General features: G+C 30.2%; 1 pseudogene; it reads left to right on the top strand.

Annotated features, from left to right (window-relative positions):
- The first annotated feature begins 5,422 nt into the window (after positions 1-5,422).
- Positions 5,423-7,267, top strand: LOC149561480 (putative 12-oxophytodienoate reductase 11 pseudogene; annotated as a pseudogene).
- The last annotated feature ends 9,983 nt before the right edge of the window (positions 7,268-17,250 follow it).

Raw genomic sequence — 17,250 nt, 5'->3', positions numbered from 1 at the left:
CGTGGATAATATGATAAGTAATGAATAAATGCACAAGACACAATGATATAGGATAGTAATGAAGGTGAGAAGATTGGTGAAAATGAATAAGATAAGGAGAAGAAAGAAAATGAAAAGGATGATGTAATCATACAAAAAAGTTAGATTTATAATCAATGAAGGTAAGCCTTCATCAATCATACTTGATGCTAGTACACAAGGTGAAATTCCATGTGTCACACCTTTAGAATATGTTAGAATAGCACATGGACATATCACAGGGTCAACAAAGGTAAAAGAAAAGGTTTTTAAGCATTTTCCATTCACACCTTCTACTTCAATATAGTCATTTTTGGTAAGAAATATAGGTTGTGATATAATAATCATGCATAAATAATTTTTAGATGAATATAAATTATTGAATATATCTCTTATGGTATTTGTAAAAGAAAAAGAAACAACATAAAGGAAACTTGAGAATCACACAAAGATATTGGGTCAAGCATTAGACAGATTTTAAAGATCTTACTCAGAAAACTTGTGAAGGAAATGATATATCTGAGAATATAAAAATTGTAATTGAAACTTTCTATGTACATTATATTTTTCTTGTAGAATTTCCTAAGGCCAAAAAAGAACATGACTATGTTGTAGAATAGTTTCACAAGGTATTTGCCAACATATAAGATGATGTTAAAATAATCGATGAATGTATCAAGGAGATTAGTGAGTTTGTAACTAAAGGGAAATAACTGTACTTAGTCAATATAAATTCAATATAATATGTTGAGGATGTTAGAAAAGGAATCAAAGAGAAAGAAAAAAAGTTAGCAGAATTTGTAGGAGAATTTTCTAAGCTAGAACAAAGTGTCATAGGCATGGGTAAGTCTATAAGTAAAGTGTTTGATATAATAAGTGTTATACAGAAGGAAATGGACATATTTTTGAACATATTTTCCTTACTCTAAAGTTTACTATCATCTAAATTTGAACTAGTGCAAAAAGAATTGGAACTACTAGAGTCTTTAAATAAGACATATGAGGTTTCTAGGCCTACATATTCTCATGGAGTAGATATTGCAACCTATGCAATCTATAAAATAAGTCAAGTTACAAAGAATACAAAGAAGGCATGGGACATAAAAATTTCTACCTTGAAAATGATTTTTTTTTTTGACATCCTAAGGTTCATATAGATTTTTTTGGGAGTGAACTTTTTTTTTACATGTACATAATATATAGTAGTCTCACCTTTTCCATTGATGTCAAAGGAGGAGTATAGGTCAATGATTAATACTAGTACAATAGAAGTATAAATATAGCAAAAAGACAAAGTACAACATGATCAAGAATATAAAGCTAGTTTTGTGAAATTATTGGCTAAGGATTTGATAAGGAATTTTTAAAAAAGTTTTAGTAATTTGGTACTTAATCAAATTCTCAATAAGTATTTTCATTAATGCCAAAGTCTAAGAGATTGTTGTAAAATAATGAGTTATGAAGGCATGGACATTTTCATTTCTAGAAACACTATTAGATGAAAATGTTTCTTCACCTTATACTTAGTTTTGGTTTTGATTTGATATTAAAAATTGCCAAAGTACAGTTCAGGAAAACTCTTAGTAGATGCAATATTTTGATGAGAAAGATTAGATAGATAAGTAGTATACAAAAAAGTTTTAGATAATTATAGAATGGAGTTTATATTTGATGATAGTATGATGACATTGTTTATTATGCCAGTTAGCATATATTTTGGTTGGTAAATATGAAGATAGACCTATATCACACTGTTTATGATAAGAGGAAAAGATCAGGCATTTTGGCCTAAGGAATTGAATTCTGTTTTAAAATAAATTATTTGGAAATTTCAGAATGAAATCCTATATGTTAATCCTTAGTTAGAAAGTCTTGATAAATATTTTTCCAGGAGTGATCACATGTTTGATCATCAAGGCCAATTGGACAATATGATTGAAAGAGTATATAATAACGACACTATGATGGTGCTAATGAAGTATTTTATTGGTAATAACATGTTATGAGAAATTTATGTATGATGCTATGATTATAATTTGGTGGTAAGATACAATCACTTATTGCATATGAAGAGTTAGATTTGAGATATACAGAGGCCTAATTAGATATAGAAGATATCACTATAGTCATTATGGTATTGCATTGATAAGTTAGTATAATGATCTAATATCTTTGAAAAGTAGTGAGCTCCATTGTAAAATAAATCCTAATAGGGTGTAGACATTTAAAAATTTATAGTCATCTCATAAGGACTAATGTACTAAATGTATGAAATAACTCATAATGAAGTCAACTCTCCTAATAGAGAACTTTCATATTAGTGCATTATTGTAGGTTCAATCCCATTAAGATTTTCCCTTGGCTAGGGACTCCTAAATAAAAAATCGTGATGTTATGATTTTTTCTATTATGTTTGGATTTATTTTAATTTTATTCATTTTTGTATCTATATAGATACATTTTGAAATAGATAGTTGGAGTAAAAGTGTTGCAATATTGATTCACCACTTTTCCGTTTCTAATGAAAATGATATCCTAATATCTAAGAAATTAAAGCTTCTCCTAATCATCTCATTTCTTATACTAGTATTCTCTTGAGGTGTGACTTGTACAAAATTTAAAAAATACAACTTTGAAAATGACCTTGATCATTGAAACACCTTTCTTGTCCAATCTAGTAGTTATCTCTCCTAGAGTTATGAATTGTTACTATCATTTTTTGTAGTAGCTTATTATTTCCTTGGCTAAAATTGTTTGTTAGTGGAATGTATATGATATGGTCCTAGAAAATCCTAAAATCAATGCTATGTTTAATCAATTTTACCTATGATCCTTTTTACTTGATGATTAAAGTTAAAATTTCACCTTATCTAATTTTGTGGTTATAGATATTCAATAAATAAATAATTATGAACTTCCCTTTAATGATAGTGATAATTTATCTTGACCATCACTTTTTTCTCTTTGTATTAGCATGATTTTTTTTCTTGCACAATTAATCAATACTTTTTAGTATTTCAAAAAGATATTCTTCAAACGATGGTATTATTTTTTAAGATTGAATAATTAATATGAAATTAACATCTTTGATAGATCTCCTTTAGACAATTTTAAATGACTCTAATTATTTGTAAATTACACTAATGAATTCAATCTATCAATTATTCCTAAGATTCTAATGATTAATTTTAAGTTAAATGTCTCTTAATATTTTTAAAAAGTTTGTCTAGCAAAGAAAAAAGATGCAAAATCATAATTTTAAAATAAATTAGACAATTATTTCTAGGGCATATATCACATGTTTCAAGGTTTATTTATTGTCAATATCAATTTTGATATCTCTATTTTAAAATGATGCAAATCACTCTTTCAAAGATAATATATTATTAAAAAGACTTATTTATTTATTTATTCAATCAACATGGAAGGGGATTTTATTCCTTATAGGAATAAAATTTTAAAACCCCTCACACAACAACCCACACTTCTTGCAACAAGAGTTAGAAGAACAAAACCCTTGTAGGTGGATTTTGAAAAATTTAGTCAATAACTTAAAATAGTAAGGCCTTGTTACTAGATGTACAATATTGGTCTGAGATCTATTAAAATCCATTATTAAAGTACGAATATTCAAACTAGAAAATTTACTAATATAGAAATGGTAAAAATACTAAACTATCCATAGATTCTATAACAAATTTATTACTAGATAGGTTGTGAATTAATGGATTTAAACATTAAACAAATAGCTGCATACTTTTTTTAGGAATATTAAATATTGAGCTACTAAAATGAGTAATGGGCCTTCAAGCATTAGAACAAAGTAACAAAGAAGCTAATAGCCTCAAAGAGCTTCTTCAACCAAAAAAATTGTTATTGGTAATCAACTCCCAATTCCTTGAGAATTGGTTCAATTTTATATTAATTAGTCTTTGTTCTAGTAATACTCTGTGTCATCTTCTTATTGTTTCTATTTATCATGCTAACAATTTTTTGACTTTCTTTTTACTTTTACCAAACACTAGGACATGTTAGTCTTCCTCATAACAACATCCATTATGTTTCACAATAGGTTAATAGTATTAAAATTTTACTTTTTTCTATTACTTAGAAAATCAATATTATTCTCCACCTCCTCTACTTATATATGCAAATAAGAAAAATTGGATTTGAATTTTCAAATTCATCTTGTTCATTTCACCAAGGTTAGGCTTGTAGGGGTTCATCATTCAAAATATCCCCTAAATTTTGAATAAGTGAGGAACATCTATTATCAAGAGGATTGATGAACTCTTCAAGGATAACTATGAGATCAATAAACCACACCCCATATCCTCATCATCTAATCCAACCTCTTTATCTTTGTAGTTATCATCTTCTAAATTATCAAAATAATCACCCCCTTCAAGTTCAAACACTTAATAAGTCTCCTAGACATTTCCTACCACAATTCTCTTACCTTTTATTTCTTTATTGAGAAGATTATCTGACCACCTCCTACTAGAACTAATCTCTTGGTGGGAATATTCATTCTTCAAATATTCAATAATACCATCCACTTGGTCATCGATATTCATTGCCAGCTTTTCACTTTTTAACCGTTTCCTAAAAATTCTAGTTTTAGAAGGGTAGGGTTTGTAACTAGCACCCTTCTATTTTTTTAAGGTAGCTTTGAGTAGTTTAGATTTAAGTGTCACTTTAACCTTAGATGGTTTAAATATATTGTCTTAGATAATCTTAAAGAAAATAAAGAATGTTGTTTGCATAAAAGTACCAATTATTGATATTATTTTTTCTTGTCATTTATATCTCTCTTAACTCTCAGTAGTCAATAGTTCTTACACTATAAAATCGTAAATTAGAAGTTATATTTTAATTTTTTATAACTTATTAAGCACCTTCTAATTAATAATAGCCTTTTCTATTAAACGATGCAATTTTCAAAAAAAATTAATGACCTATGTTTTATGAGCAATCCTTTATAATACTTTATCTTCCATGAGAACAAATAAAACAGTAGCCAATATTTACAATTCCTATGTGGATATTATCCTTGCATTCATTTTCTTCATAAATATTTTTTAGTAAACTACTCTTAAATATATTTTATTTGAAAACTACATAATTGAATCCCATTAGTAATATCATAATTCTACTTACTATAATTTTTCTTGTTCCTAATTATCAATTTTATATTTCATCCACTATAAAATTATTTTATTTAACATTTTGATTATTAAAATTCCATGTGATGACAATCTCCATGATACTACATCTCTTGGTATAACTACCTTAAAAGTAAATTTAATTAATATATTTTTTTAAATTTATATATTTTTCACAATCACAAACTCAAATTTTTTTTGGTATGATATTTCCCAAGAGCACTGTAAAGATTAGATTAATGTCCGGGCCAGCTGTAATCAAGCCAAATGTTACATCAACTCTCTCAAGATGGATGAAGCTTCATGGACGTAATTCCTTACACAAAATTGGGTTATACGGTTTATACCACATTTATATTTATCTCATTATTACGCCGAGAGGCATTCTATACAATGGCAGCACAAATGCCCAGCACAGGAATATGCCAAGATTCCTTGTCAATAAAAAAGATTTGGGAGCAGTTACAAACTTCCAAATTAAATATTAAAAAATAATTCCTAAAATAATAGCTGGTCAAAATAATAGGAAGCCAAATGGAGGCCGAAATAATAGGCCTGAAAAAGTAGGGCCCCAAAATGTAGGACCCGAAAAAATAGGCCTCGAAAAAATAGGGGCGAAATAATTTCAATATGATTTTTTTTTTTGTTAAATATAATTTTGCATGCACATTCATGGTTATTTTTTGCGGGGAGTGGGGGAATTTGAAACAAATTCATGGAATGTGAAGAGACGTCTATTGGGGGATATGAGGAGCCTCTTAGAAGTTATAAAACCAAGGCTCCTAATTTCATTTTCATTTTATGTTTTTGCGGGAGGGAAGAGGTGGAGGTTATTGGAGGATTAGATTGGAGTTTTTGAATAGGAGTAAATTGAAGTTTCGGAGTAACATTTTTGTAGGTGAGATTTCTATTTTTTATTTACATTTTCATTTAGATTTAGATGTAGATGTAAATTGAAATTCAAAATTAGTTATAATATTCTACTTTGATTTAGATTTCAATTTTAATTAATTTCAATTTGGTTGGCTCTCCTCCACAACAAACCCTGTATTATGTATTTAATGGGTGCATTGGAATGCAGATTATCAGCCTAATGGCCAATCTCCAGTTTCCTCCACAAGCAAACCAATCTCTGGAAAGATCCCTCTTCCGAACCGAAAGGATCTGGCAGATTTCTCTCCTCCCCGGCCTCTGAAAACAAAGGAAATTCCCAATATAGTTGCTAATTTTTGAAATGCTACCAGGAATGCAATAGATGCAGGTATGTTTTTTTATTCTGATCTATCTTGGTTTGAAGAAGAGAATGTTCCTTTTGTTGACATAATCGGTCCTTTTACGAACAGGGTTTGACGATGTTGAGATCCATGGGGCGCATGGGTACCTTGTGGACCAGTTCATGAAGGACATCGTGAATGATCGAATAGATGGCTATGGCAGAACATTGGAGAATTGTTGCAGATTTGCACTTGAAGTTGTGGAAGCAGTGGTGGATGAAATCGGAGCAGAGCATGTGGGAATTCAGCTTTCTCCATTTTTGGATCATGCAGAAGCGTATGACTCAAATCCAGAGGCACTGGGACTTCACATGGCGGAGGCTCTGGATAAATATAAGATATTGTACGCTCATTTCTTTGAGCCCAGGATTGATAATTCGCAGATGATGATAGCGAGTGAAAAGAGCCTAATTCCCATAAGAACAACATTCAAGGGGACATTTTTGGCTACAGGGGGTTATGATCAGGATGATGGTAATGAAACTATTTCTAGTGGCAAGGCAGATTTGATTGCTTATGGCCGACTGTTCTTGGAAAATTTGGATTTGCCGAAAAGATTTGAGGTGAATGCGCCCCTCAATAAATACCACAGAGAAACATTCTATACTTCTGATCCTGTTGTTGGATACACAGATTATCTATTCCTCGAATCTTGAGTGCTTTTGATATGTCCAATGTAATCATACCTTCTCCAGATATTTGCAAGCCAGAGTTCTCATTCAATTTTCAGACAATTTATCTTGTGTTAGAGATCAATCGATTTTCAATACCATGAAATATGATAAGTCAATATTGGCAAACTTTTTTAAAGAGGAAGATTCATTTGTGTTGACCATTTTTGTCTTCTAAATTTAAATTTAAATTAGGGTTCATTGAAATATCCGAGAAAACATAGATGGTATATCTGAACTTTAAATATTGAATATAAAATTTATTATTCATTGTGATTTAGGGATGTATTTAAAGTATGAAAATACTTTCATATTAGCCATTTTTATACCTTTGAACTGTATAGATGGGCTAAAAAAATTGTAAGAACAAATGAATTGATAGGGTAAATTTTTAGAGAACTATCAATATGACAAATAAATTTATTATTAAACTATCAAAATTTGTTATTAAACTCTCAATATTTGTTATTGTTATAGGCAACTTAGTATTTTATTTAATATACATAAATGTGATTTCATAATATGTATAATATATATATGTATGATAAATATATAATATTAATATGTTTCTTTTTCTTTTTTTCCCTTTATGTTTATATATGTTTCTATTTTGTATTTGATGATTGTATATTTATATTAATTTAGAAACTTGTTGAAATAGAATATAGTAAATTTAAAAATTTGTTTTTAGTAATTTACAATATTAGATATATATTTTTATATATAATTATATTATTTAAAAATCTCTTAAAGTAAATATATGAACTTAGAAACTTGCTTCTTTTATTTGAAACTTTTGTATAGATTACTAATTATAATTATAAGTCCTTCATAGAGAATTTTACATAGATGACTAATTTATATAATAATTGTCTAAAATATAAAATATTTAAATTTAAAATGATCTATTAAATTATTTTTAAATTAAAAAAATTGAAAATCAACTTTTTTTTTTAAACGTAAAATGAAAGGTATGAAAAAAAAATCTACCAGTCATAAAAAAATATATGGAGCAGCCGTCAAATTCCAAGCCTGCTTAGGAGTGCCAAATTCACCAAGGTTGATGTAATCTAAGGTTTTGGCTATGGAGGGTCAAAATGCACCTGCATAATCAATTTGTGTGTATTTTTTTAGAAATTAAAATTCATAAAATTGTTATATGCAAATTTTAAATTAATTAATAAAAGTGCATTTTGGTCCTTGTATAGAGAGTGTCGTAATCTAATAGGGAGAGTTTCGAAGTTGATAATTGGCATTAAAAAGTGTATATTGCAACAAGTGTTACATAACGACTTGTATTTGTGTAAGTTATAGTAGTTTAATTAGATATAAAATAGATATAAAAATCTAATAGTTGGGTTAAATTAATATAAAATAGATATAAAATTAAACCTAAGGGTTAAATTAAAATTGAAAATCTTAGGGCTAATATTAATATATCTATTTTATATCTAATATATATCTATTTTATATCTAATATATATATTAATTTTAATTAGATATAAAATAGATATAAAAATCTAATAGTTTGCCTCAAGATCCTTGACCCATTTTAAGGGTTATAATTTAAGGTGATCCATTCCATGTGCAAGCCATCTTTTATACACACTTTCAAGCATGCAAGTCATCATTTTATGTATGTAAAAAATTAAAAGAATTCTATATACATCTAGATTTTTTGAAAAGAATTCTATTTACATCTAGATATTTTGATTGAAATAACCATAATGTAAATAAAAAATATAAAATAGAAATGTTAATATATGTATGTAGAAAAAATTAGAAAGATTGCATGCATCTAAAAAAATTCTATTTACATCTAGATTTTTTTAGAATGGAAAAAAATCGATAATAGAAATATCAGTTGCATGTTTGTAGAAATAAATTAGAAAAACATTTATCTAGAAATTAAAAAGATTCTATATGTGTCTAATTTTTAGATTTTACTTTATTCTAAACTAATTATTGATGGATATATATTTTAAAAATATTTAAGTAGTTTAAAGTTTAGATTTTAATTAATTTGTATGCAAATAGGAAAAAAGAATAAATATTTTATATATATGTAGATTAATTTCTAATTTTAAAATTTACAAGTAAATGAGTACTTTATTCATTTAAAGTAAACAAGTTTTTAAGTAGTATATTTTTATTTTAGAAATATATTAATCATAATGTTCATTTATTATTACTTATTTAATATACTTACTCTCAAATCTAAGACAATAGAAATGATATTTTATTAACTTTGAAATAGGGAAGTGTTAAGCAAGTTCGTTTACAAAAATACCAAAAATATATTTGATCTTTGATAAAATTGGAGTTAATATTAGAAATATAAATATGATCATTAATAATTAAGCTAAATTCAGTTCAAAACAATAATATTGTTTAAATTTAAATAAAATAAGCCATGTTTACTTTGAAACATCAAACAACTAATTAACTAATACAATAATTAAAATAAATGAATCTATTATGAAATAGAAAAATATTTTTGAAGTATAATTTCTTTGTTTTTCAATCAATATGAGTTTTTTTTTTCTACTTGAAAAGATAAACCATCCTAATTGTCATCCTTAGTTAACCCTAACAACAACCCCTACCTTAGCCCTAGCCCCAACAAAGATGTACAATCTAACTATAATCCAACATTAAACTATAATTATAGCACTAAAACATATCCCTATTGATATTCTAAACTCTAATCATAATGAAAATCTTAGCCCAAACCATAATCTAAACCAAAAACCTACACACTAATATTGGTTATAGTCCTAACCCTAAAATCTAACCCTTAACCATAATGTAAAAACAAACTCCAGAATATTGATCAAAATCCTAAACCTAACTATAGGGATAACCATGATATTAAACTCTAAATCCAGTCCCAAGGTCCTAATCATGGTGTAAACCTATAACTTAACTCTTAAAAAATTTACTAATCCCTGATCCTAATCACATTCCCAACTTTAAACTTGAACCATAAACCATAGTTGTAACCATAATCATAAACTTAAACAAAACCCTAACCCTAAAGGTACAATCATAAAATTAATCATAGCTTAGACCCTAATCCTAGCACAAACCACAATCATGACCAAATATAAATCTTCACCTTACCCCTAATCATAATTTCAATGTTAACCCTAACATTAGTTTCAATCCTACCATGATATGAACCCTAATATAGACTTCACCTTGATCCTCACCCTAATCTTAAGTCTAATTAAACCCTGACTAAAACCTAATCTAAATGATATATCTAACTATAATCCTAACTGTAACTATCATACAACCCAATGCTAACCCTCATGTATATTTAATCCCTAATCTTAACTCTAAATATTCTATAAACTCTAGAATTGACCTTGATTCTAACCATAACCCTAAGATCTAAATTGCAACCATAGCACGAAAGGTGGGGACCCCCGCTACCTGGCACAATTCTGTGTCTTCGAGCCTCAAAAAAGCACTACAAAGTGAGGAAATGTTAGAAAGGTGACATGTGGTAGCATGACACAATTTTGGGCTTTAGAGCGTTGAAGAAACAATGCAGCGTGAGGAGGCGCTAGAATGGAGATTCATGGAAAGAAGAGGAAAGACTTTCATGTCGTTCGCAGAAAACTACGAAAAGAGATAACATGATGTGTTAACCTCCCACAAAAAATGCAAGGTTGACCACAAGAGGGAATTTGGTTTCCCCAAAAATGAATGATGGTCATCGATGAAGGTCTTCCTCTCGAAATAGACGGCATAGATGCATCGTGAATCCTCACCAATGAAGGATTAAGTCACAACCGTCAATGTAGATTCTCCCCTCAAAAAGGATGACTGAGATGCAAGGAGGAAACTCCTCCCAATGAAGGATTAAGTCACATTCATCGATCAAGATTGGCTTTATTTCCAATGGATGACTAAGATGTAGTGAAGAGATTCCCCCCAACAAACGAAGCAGATAGCACAAAAGATGTGAACCACCTCCATGTGGCACAATTTTGGATCTCAAAGACTCATGAAAGCATTGTGGAGTGAGGAAATGTTGGAAATGCAATGTGTGGTAGCATAATGCAATTCTAGGCTTTAGAGAATTGAAGAAACAATGTAGCATGACGATGCATCAGAATGGAGATGCATGGCAGCATCTTGTGCAATTCTAGGCTTTAGAGTGTTTCAAAGACACTAGCGTATAAAGAAACATTAGAATGGGAATGCATGGCAACATCTTGCACTTTTGGGAAGATGGGAAGATAGCTCGTGAAGAAATAAGAGTTATCGAATCTCGCAGCATGAATCAACCTGACCAAAAAAAAATGATCCAGCGTGGTCAATGAAGAAACCGAGCCAACACAAAATGTTAGCTGCCAGCTTTAGCGATGTTAACCCTCTGCAAAGAACCTATCCCATTTAAGGTCTCTCAGATCAGACATCAGTGATGGGTTGAATAGGGGGAAAAACTAGCACACAATACCCTCCTAAATGAAATTCTAAATGTAACACTAATAACCATGGTCCTACTTCTTTCCCTAACCTTATCCATGAGCGTGGGAATATACATATTATTATATAGGGCACCTTATATATTAATAAATATAATCTAAAATCCCAACCCTTACTCCCCTCCTAACTATAACTGTGACCATAAGAAAACTTTTAAATTTCGCCCTTCCTCTAACTCTAACCCTAACCCTAACCCTAACTATAACTGTAACCCTATCCCTAGCACTAACTGTAACCCTGAATCTAACTCTACCATAATTGGACTTTAACCCTAACTATAACTGTAGCCCTAAACCTAACTCTAACCTTAACCATAACCATAACCATAACCCAAAACCTAACCCTAATCGTAGCTAGAATTCTAATACTCTGTCTACCCCTAACTCAAACTATAGCCCTAACTATAACTCAAACTCTAACCCTAACTCATATTCTAACCCTAAACCTAACCCTAACCTTGACCCTAAACCTAACCTTAACCCTAAGCCTAAGCCTAACCCTTTGTCTACCCCTATCTCTAACCCTAACCCTAACCCTAACCCTAACCCTACAGCTAACTCTAACCCTAAATCTAACTCTTGCTGTAAATCTAACTCTACCATAATTAGACTCTAACCCTAACCCTAACTTTAATCCTGACTGAAACCCTAACCCTAACCCTAACTCTAACCTTAACCCTGACTCAATCCCCTTACCCTAACCTTAACATTGATATAACTCTCTCTATATATAACCCTAACTCTAAATATAAACCTAACCCTAACCCTAACCCTAACCCTAAATCTAACTCTAACCCTAATTGTAAGCGTAACCCTACCCCTACCCATAACTCTAACTATAAATCTAACTCTACCATAATTGGATTTTAATTTTAACCCTAACCCTAACTCTAAACTTAACCCTGACTCAAAACTCTAACCCTAACCCTAACTCTAACATTAATTCAATTGTAAAATTAACTCTATTGGTAACTCAAACCCTAAACCTAACCCTAATTCTAACCCTAACTCTAACTCAAACTATAACCCTAACCCTAACTCAAACTCTAACCCTAACTCATACTCTAACCCTAAACCTAACCCTAGCCCTAACCTTAACCCAGAACCTTACCCTAACCCTAACCCTAACCCTATCTATAACCCTAATCCTAACCCTAACTCTAATCCTAATCTTAACCCTAATTCTAATCCTAACACTAACCTTAACCCTACCCCTAACTCTAACCATAAATCTAACTCTACCATAATTAGAATCTAACCCTAATGCTAACCTTAACCCTAGCTCAAACCCTTACCCTAACTTTGTCCCTAACCATATATCTACGTATGACTATAACATTTTACATTACAATATCCCAAAAATAAAATATATATTTTTATCTAAATTAAACTCCTTTTATTAAATTTAAAATAATATTTGATTCAAACCTTAACCGTAACCCTAACCTTAACCATGAGCATTACTCTAACTGTAACCTTAACCATAAACATAACTCTACACCTAACTCTAACCCTAATTCTAACTCTACGATAATTGGACTCTGATCCTATCCCTAACCCTAACTATAAGCATAACTCTAACCCTAGCCTTAACCATGAGCATAACTCTAACTCTAGATCTGACTCTACCATAATTAGACACTAACCCTAACCCTAACCTTAATTTTGATCCTAACTCAAACCCTAACCCTAACTCTAACCTTAAACTTGATTTAAACCTTAACCCTAACCCTAACCCTAGCCTTACTATAAACCTAACCCTAATCATAACCATAACCATAACTCTAACCCTAACCTTAACCATGACCATAACTCTAACCCTAACCTTAACCATAAACATAACTCTAATCTGAACCTTAACCATAACTCTAATGATAACCATAACCATAATTCTATCCTTGACCTTAACCATAGCTCAAACCCTAACCCTAACTCCAACCCTAACTCTAATGCTAACCCTAACCCTAATTCTATCCCTAAGGTTAACATTAACTGTAATGTTAACTTTATCCCTAACCATATATCTATGTATGACTATAACATTTTACATTACAATATCCCAAAAAAAATAAAATTGATCTAAATTAAATTCCTTATATTAAATTAAAAGATATATTTGACTCAAACCCTAACCCTAACCCTATCCCCACTATAACCCTAACCATAACCATAATGATGACTCTAACCCTAACCTTAACCATGAGCATTACTCTAAACCTAACATTAACCATAAGCATAACTCTATCCCTAACTCTAACCCTAATTCTAACTCTACCATAATTGGATTCTAACCCTATCCCTAACCCTATCTATAAGCATAAGTCTAACCCTAGCCTTAACCATGAGCATAACTCTAACTTTTGATTTGACTCTACCATAATTGGACTCTAACCTTAACCCTAACCTTAATTTTGATCCTAACTCAAACCCTAACCCTTTAAACTCTAACCTTAACCTTGACTCAAACCTTAACCCTAACCCTAATGTTAGCCTTACTATAACCCTAACACTAACCCTAATCATAACCATAACCATAACTCTAACCCTAACCTTAACCATGACCATAACATTAACCCTAACCTTAACCATAAACATAACTCTAATCTAAACCATAACCATAATTCTAACAATAACCATAACCATAACTCTATCCCTAACCTTAACCATAGCTCAAACCCTAACCCTAACTCCAACCCTAACTCTAATGCTAACCCTAACCCTAATTCTATCCCTAAGGTTAACATTAACTATAATGGTAACTTTGTCCCTAACCATATATCTATGTATGACTATAACATTTTACATTACAATATCCCAAAAATAAAAAATATATTTTTAATCTATATTAAACTCCTTATATTAAATTTTTAAAAATATTTTGAAGCATAATTTTATAGTAACTTCATACAACTCTAATTAAAAATTAATTAACAATTTTATAGTAACCTTATCAAAATAAAAAATAAAAAGTAAATATTTTTCCTATTGCACTGCGACTGCCACTAGCTATATATACCTCTATATATATTACGTCGAGAGTAATCATTCTCGAGGCACCTATTTTTATTTTCATTAATCCCAACTTCGATTAAAATAACTTTGGGATTAAATAAAAATAGGCGCCTCGAGAACGATTACTCTCGGCGTAATATATATAAAGGTATATATAGCTAGTTTTAACTATTTTACCACAGCAAGAGAAACATTAATGTTTTCTATCCATAGCAGAGAAATCTACTCTTTGAGATCTCCTCCCTGAAGTCCATCTAAAAGACTTCGTTAAATTCGTTGAGTGAATACTCAAACCCAATACATTAATTCAAAAATAGATGACTACATCTAATGATGGGATTCCTGCCCTATCTTCTTCATATTATTCATTGAATCTCTTTGTATGGGAGGCAGATTCTTGTAAGCTTGGAAACACTTTTTAAGCGTAAGAACATCAAATTCTTGGTTTTGGCAATTAGGCAATGAAGGATTCATTTTAAAAAATCTTCCCTCTAAGCAAACAGATGATACATTTTAATGGCTTAAATATCACACACTAAGGTTTGATTCCTCATTGAATATCAACATAGTAATTGATAACTCTATTACTGAAGAACAAAAACTTTATAGAAGATCTACCGAGGTCATCTAATTGAATGATGAATTTCCAAAGTGCTACTGGAATCAGAATGTGTGCTGATCATGGTCTCCAATGTAAAGGGAATGTGTGAAGAGGAATAGGAGCAACATGAATTTCATTATCTTGTGTTAGTAGACAGAGGGGTGACAAACATAGGAGTGTTAGGCAATGGTGAATACATTGGTGGTGCCTTATGAGTGAGAGAATGTAACAAATTCAATACATAGTGTATGGGCATATTAGGTATGTGAAGAGAAGGCTTAAACATCACATACTAAGGTTTTATTTCTAGATTAAAAGTGTTATCGAGTCAAACTTGATTTATTTTTTCAAGCTTAATTTTTCCATTAGTGTATGATGTTTAAGGCTAACCCTTGACATGCCAATGCATCCCAATTTCATTCTAATACTTCAAATTGTCTAGATAAACAATTTAAATTGTAAAGTGTTAGCACTCAATTACTAGGAGCAATAACAATTACTAGGAGTAGTAACTTCATAACTCTATTTTTTGTGCAACGATGTAGTTGAGTAACAAAATGTAAATTTATAATAGTTGTAACCCAAACATAAGAAGTAATTTCAAAGGAACAATAAAAAATAATGTATTTGTTGGAAGTATTAGAGTTTTGAGAGGTTGGGGGGGGGGGGGGGGGGGGTGGGGAGGTGAATCAGAACTGTATGAATTTAATTCAAAAATTGATTACCATCTTTTAACAATTCATAACTGAATGTAAGATTGTGCTGAAAAATATAAACATTCACCATGAATAGAAAGAAATATCAAATCACAAAATATAGAGACGCGTATTTTGCCGAGTGAGAAACTCTCAAAATTCCTCAAAGGGGAATTGTCATTGGGAGAAAAACCACTCCATGGACCTATAACCTTTATTGAGCTTCAATTCCTTTACAATTAGCAGCAATAACTACTTAAGGTGTTCAACACTTTATATCTTTTGTTATTTTTACAATCTGACATACACATATACATGTATATGCTACATCTATAGATGTAGGTAAGCTTATAATATAGCTTCTAGATTACAAATCTTCACAAATTTTCTCAAATGTATTTGTGTCTCCTTTTCAATGATCTTTTTCGCACATTATATTTTACAATGATCTCTTTAAATAGAGATAGAACTCAAAATGAATCAATTATACAAAACAAATTGAACCAGTTAGGGCCGTTCAACAAAAACTGCCCTTATGAAATATTTTTTTAAAACTAACTTTTATTAGGTATGCCTCAGATTTCTTCATGCCCTTTGAAGTAGCGGTCATATAAACAACAAACTGTGCAAGTAGATCTTTACACTTTCCTTTAAAGTTTTTAGAAAACAATTGCCATTTGAAATAGATAAAACCCTTTTAAAAATTTCTCTTTGAAAATAAATGAACCCTTCAAAGTTTTCCATTTAGGATTTGAGCAATAACCCTTCATTATTCTAAACTTATATTTTGAAACCACTAGGGTTTTAATCAAACTTTGGTAATAAAAAAATTTTTTTATTTTGAAACTAGATTCGAAAATCATTTTTAAAAAGAAATACTAGATTTAAAAAAACTTTCATATATTTTTCACCCCTGTGAGCATCACCTAGATCCAATGAGTGCTAAGTGTTCCATTTATTCTCATTAGAGATGGATTCATGTTGAATCACTACTCATGAAACATGAGTCATCAAGTTTGACTCAAAATCACACAGTTAAATCCTGATATTCACATCACAATTTGACTAGTTGTGGAAATCATCTCCTACTTATCAACAAAAAATTGTCTTTAAAATCCTTATTCCTTTTTACCTTTTCTTTTTCAAAGACTAGTTGTATTCCTTTTTCAGAACTAGAAGAGAAAATATTTATCTTCTTTTAAGAAAACTGGAATTGGACTTTAAATAACAATACTTCTAGATTTTTCCACTAAAAGACAGACTATCAATCTTTGCTGAAACACACATACCTACCATTGTTCATTTACCTGCATTG

Source organism: Cupressus sempervirens, chromosome 4 (genome assembly GCF_028749045.1).
Source record: "Cupressus sempervirens isolate cs-2001-9-10 chromosome 4, ASM2874904v1, whole genome shotgun sequence".
Taxonomy (NCBI): domain Eukaryota; kingdom Viridiplantae; phylum Streptophyta; class Pinopsida; order Cupressales; family Cupressaceae; genus Cupressus; species Cupressus sempervirens.
This window is presented reverse-complemented; position numbering and strand designations above follow the sequence as displayed.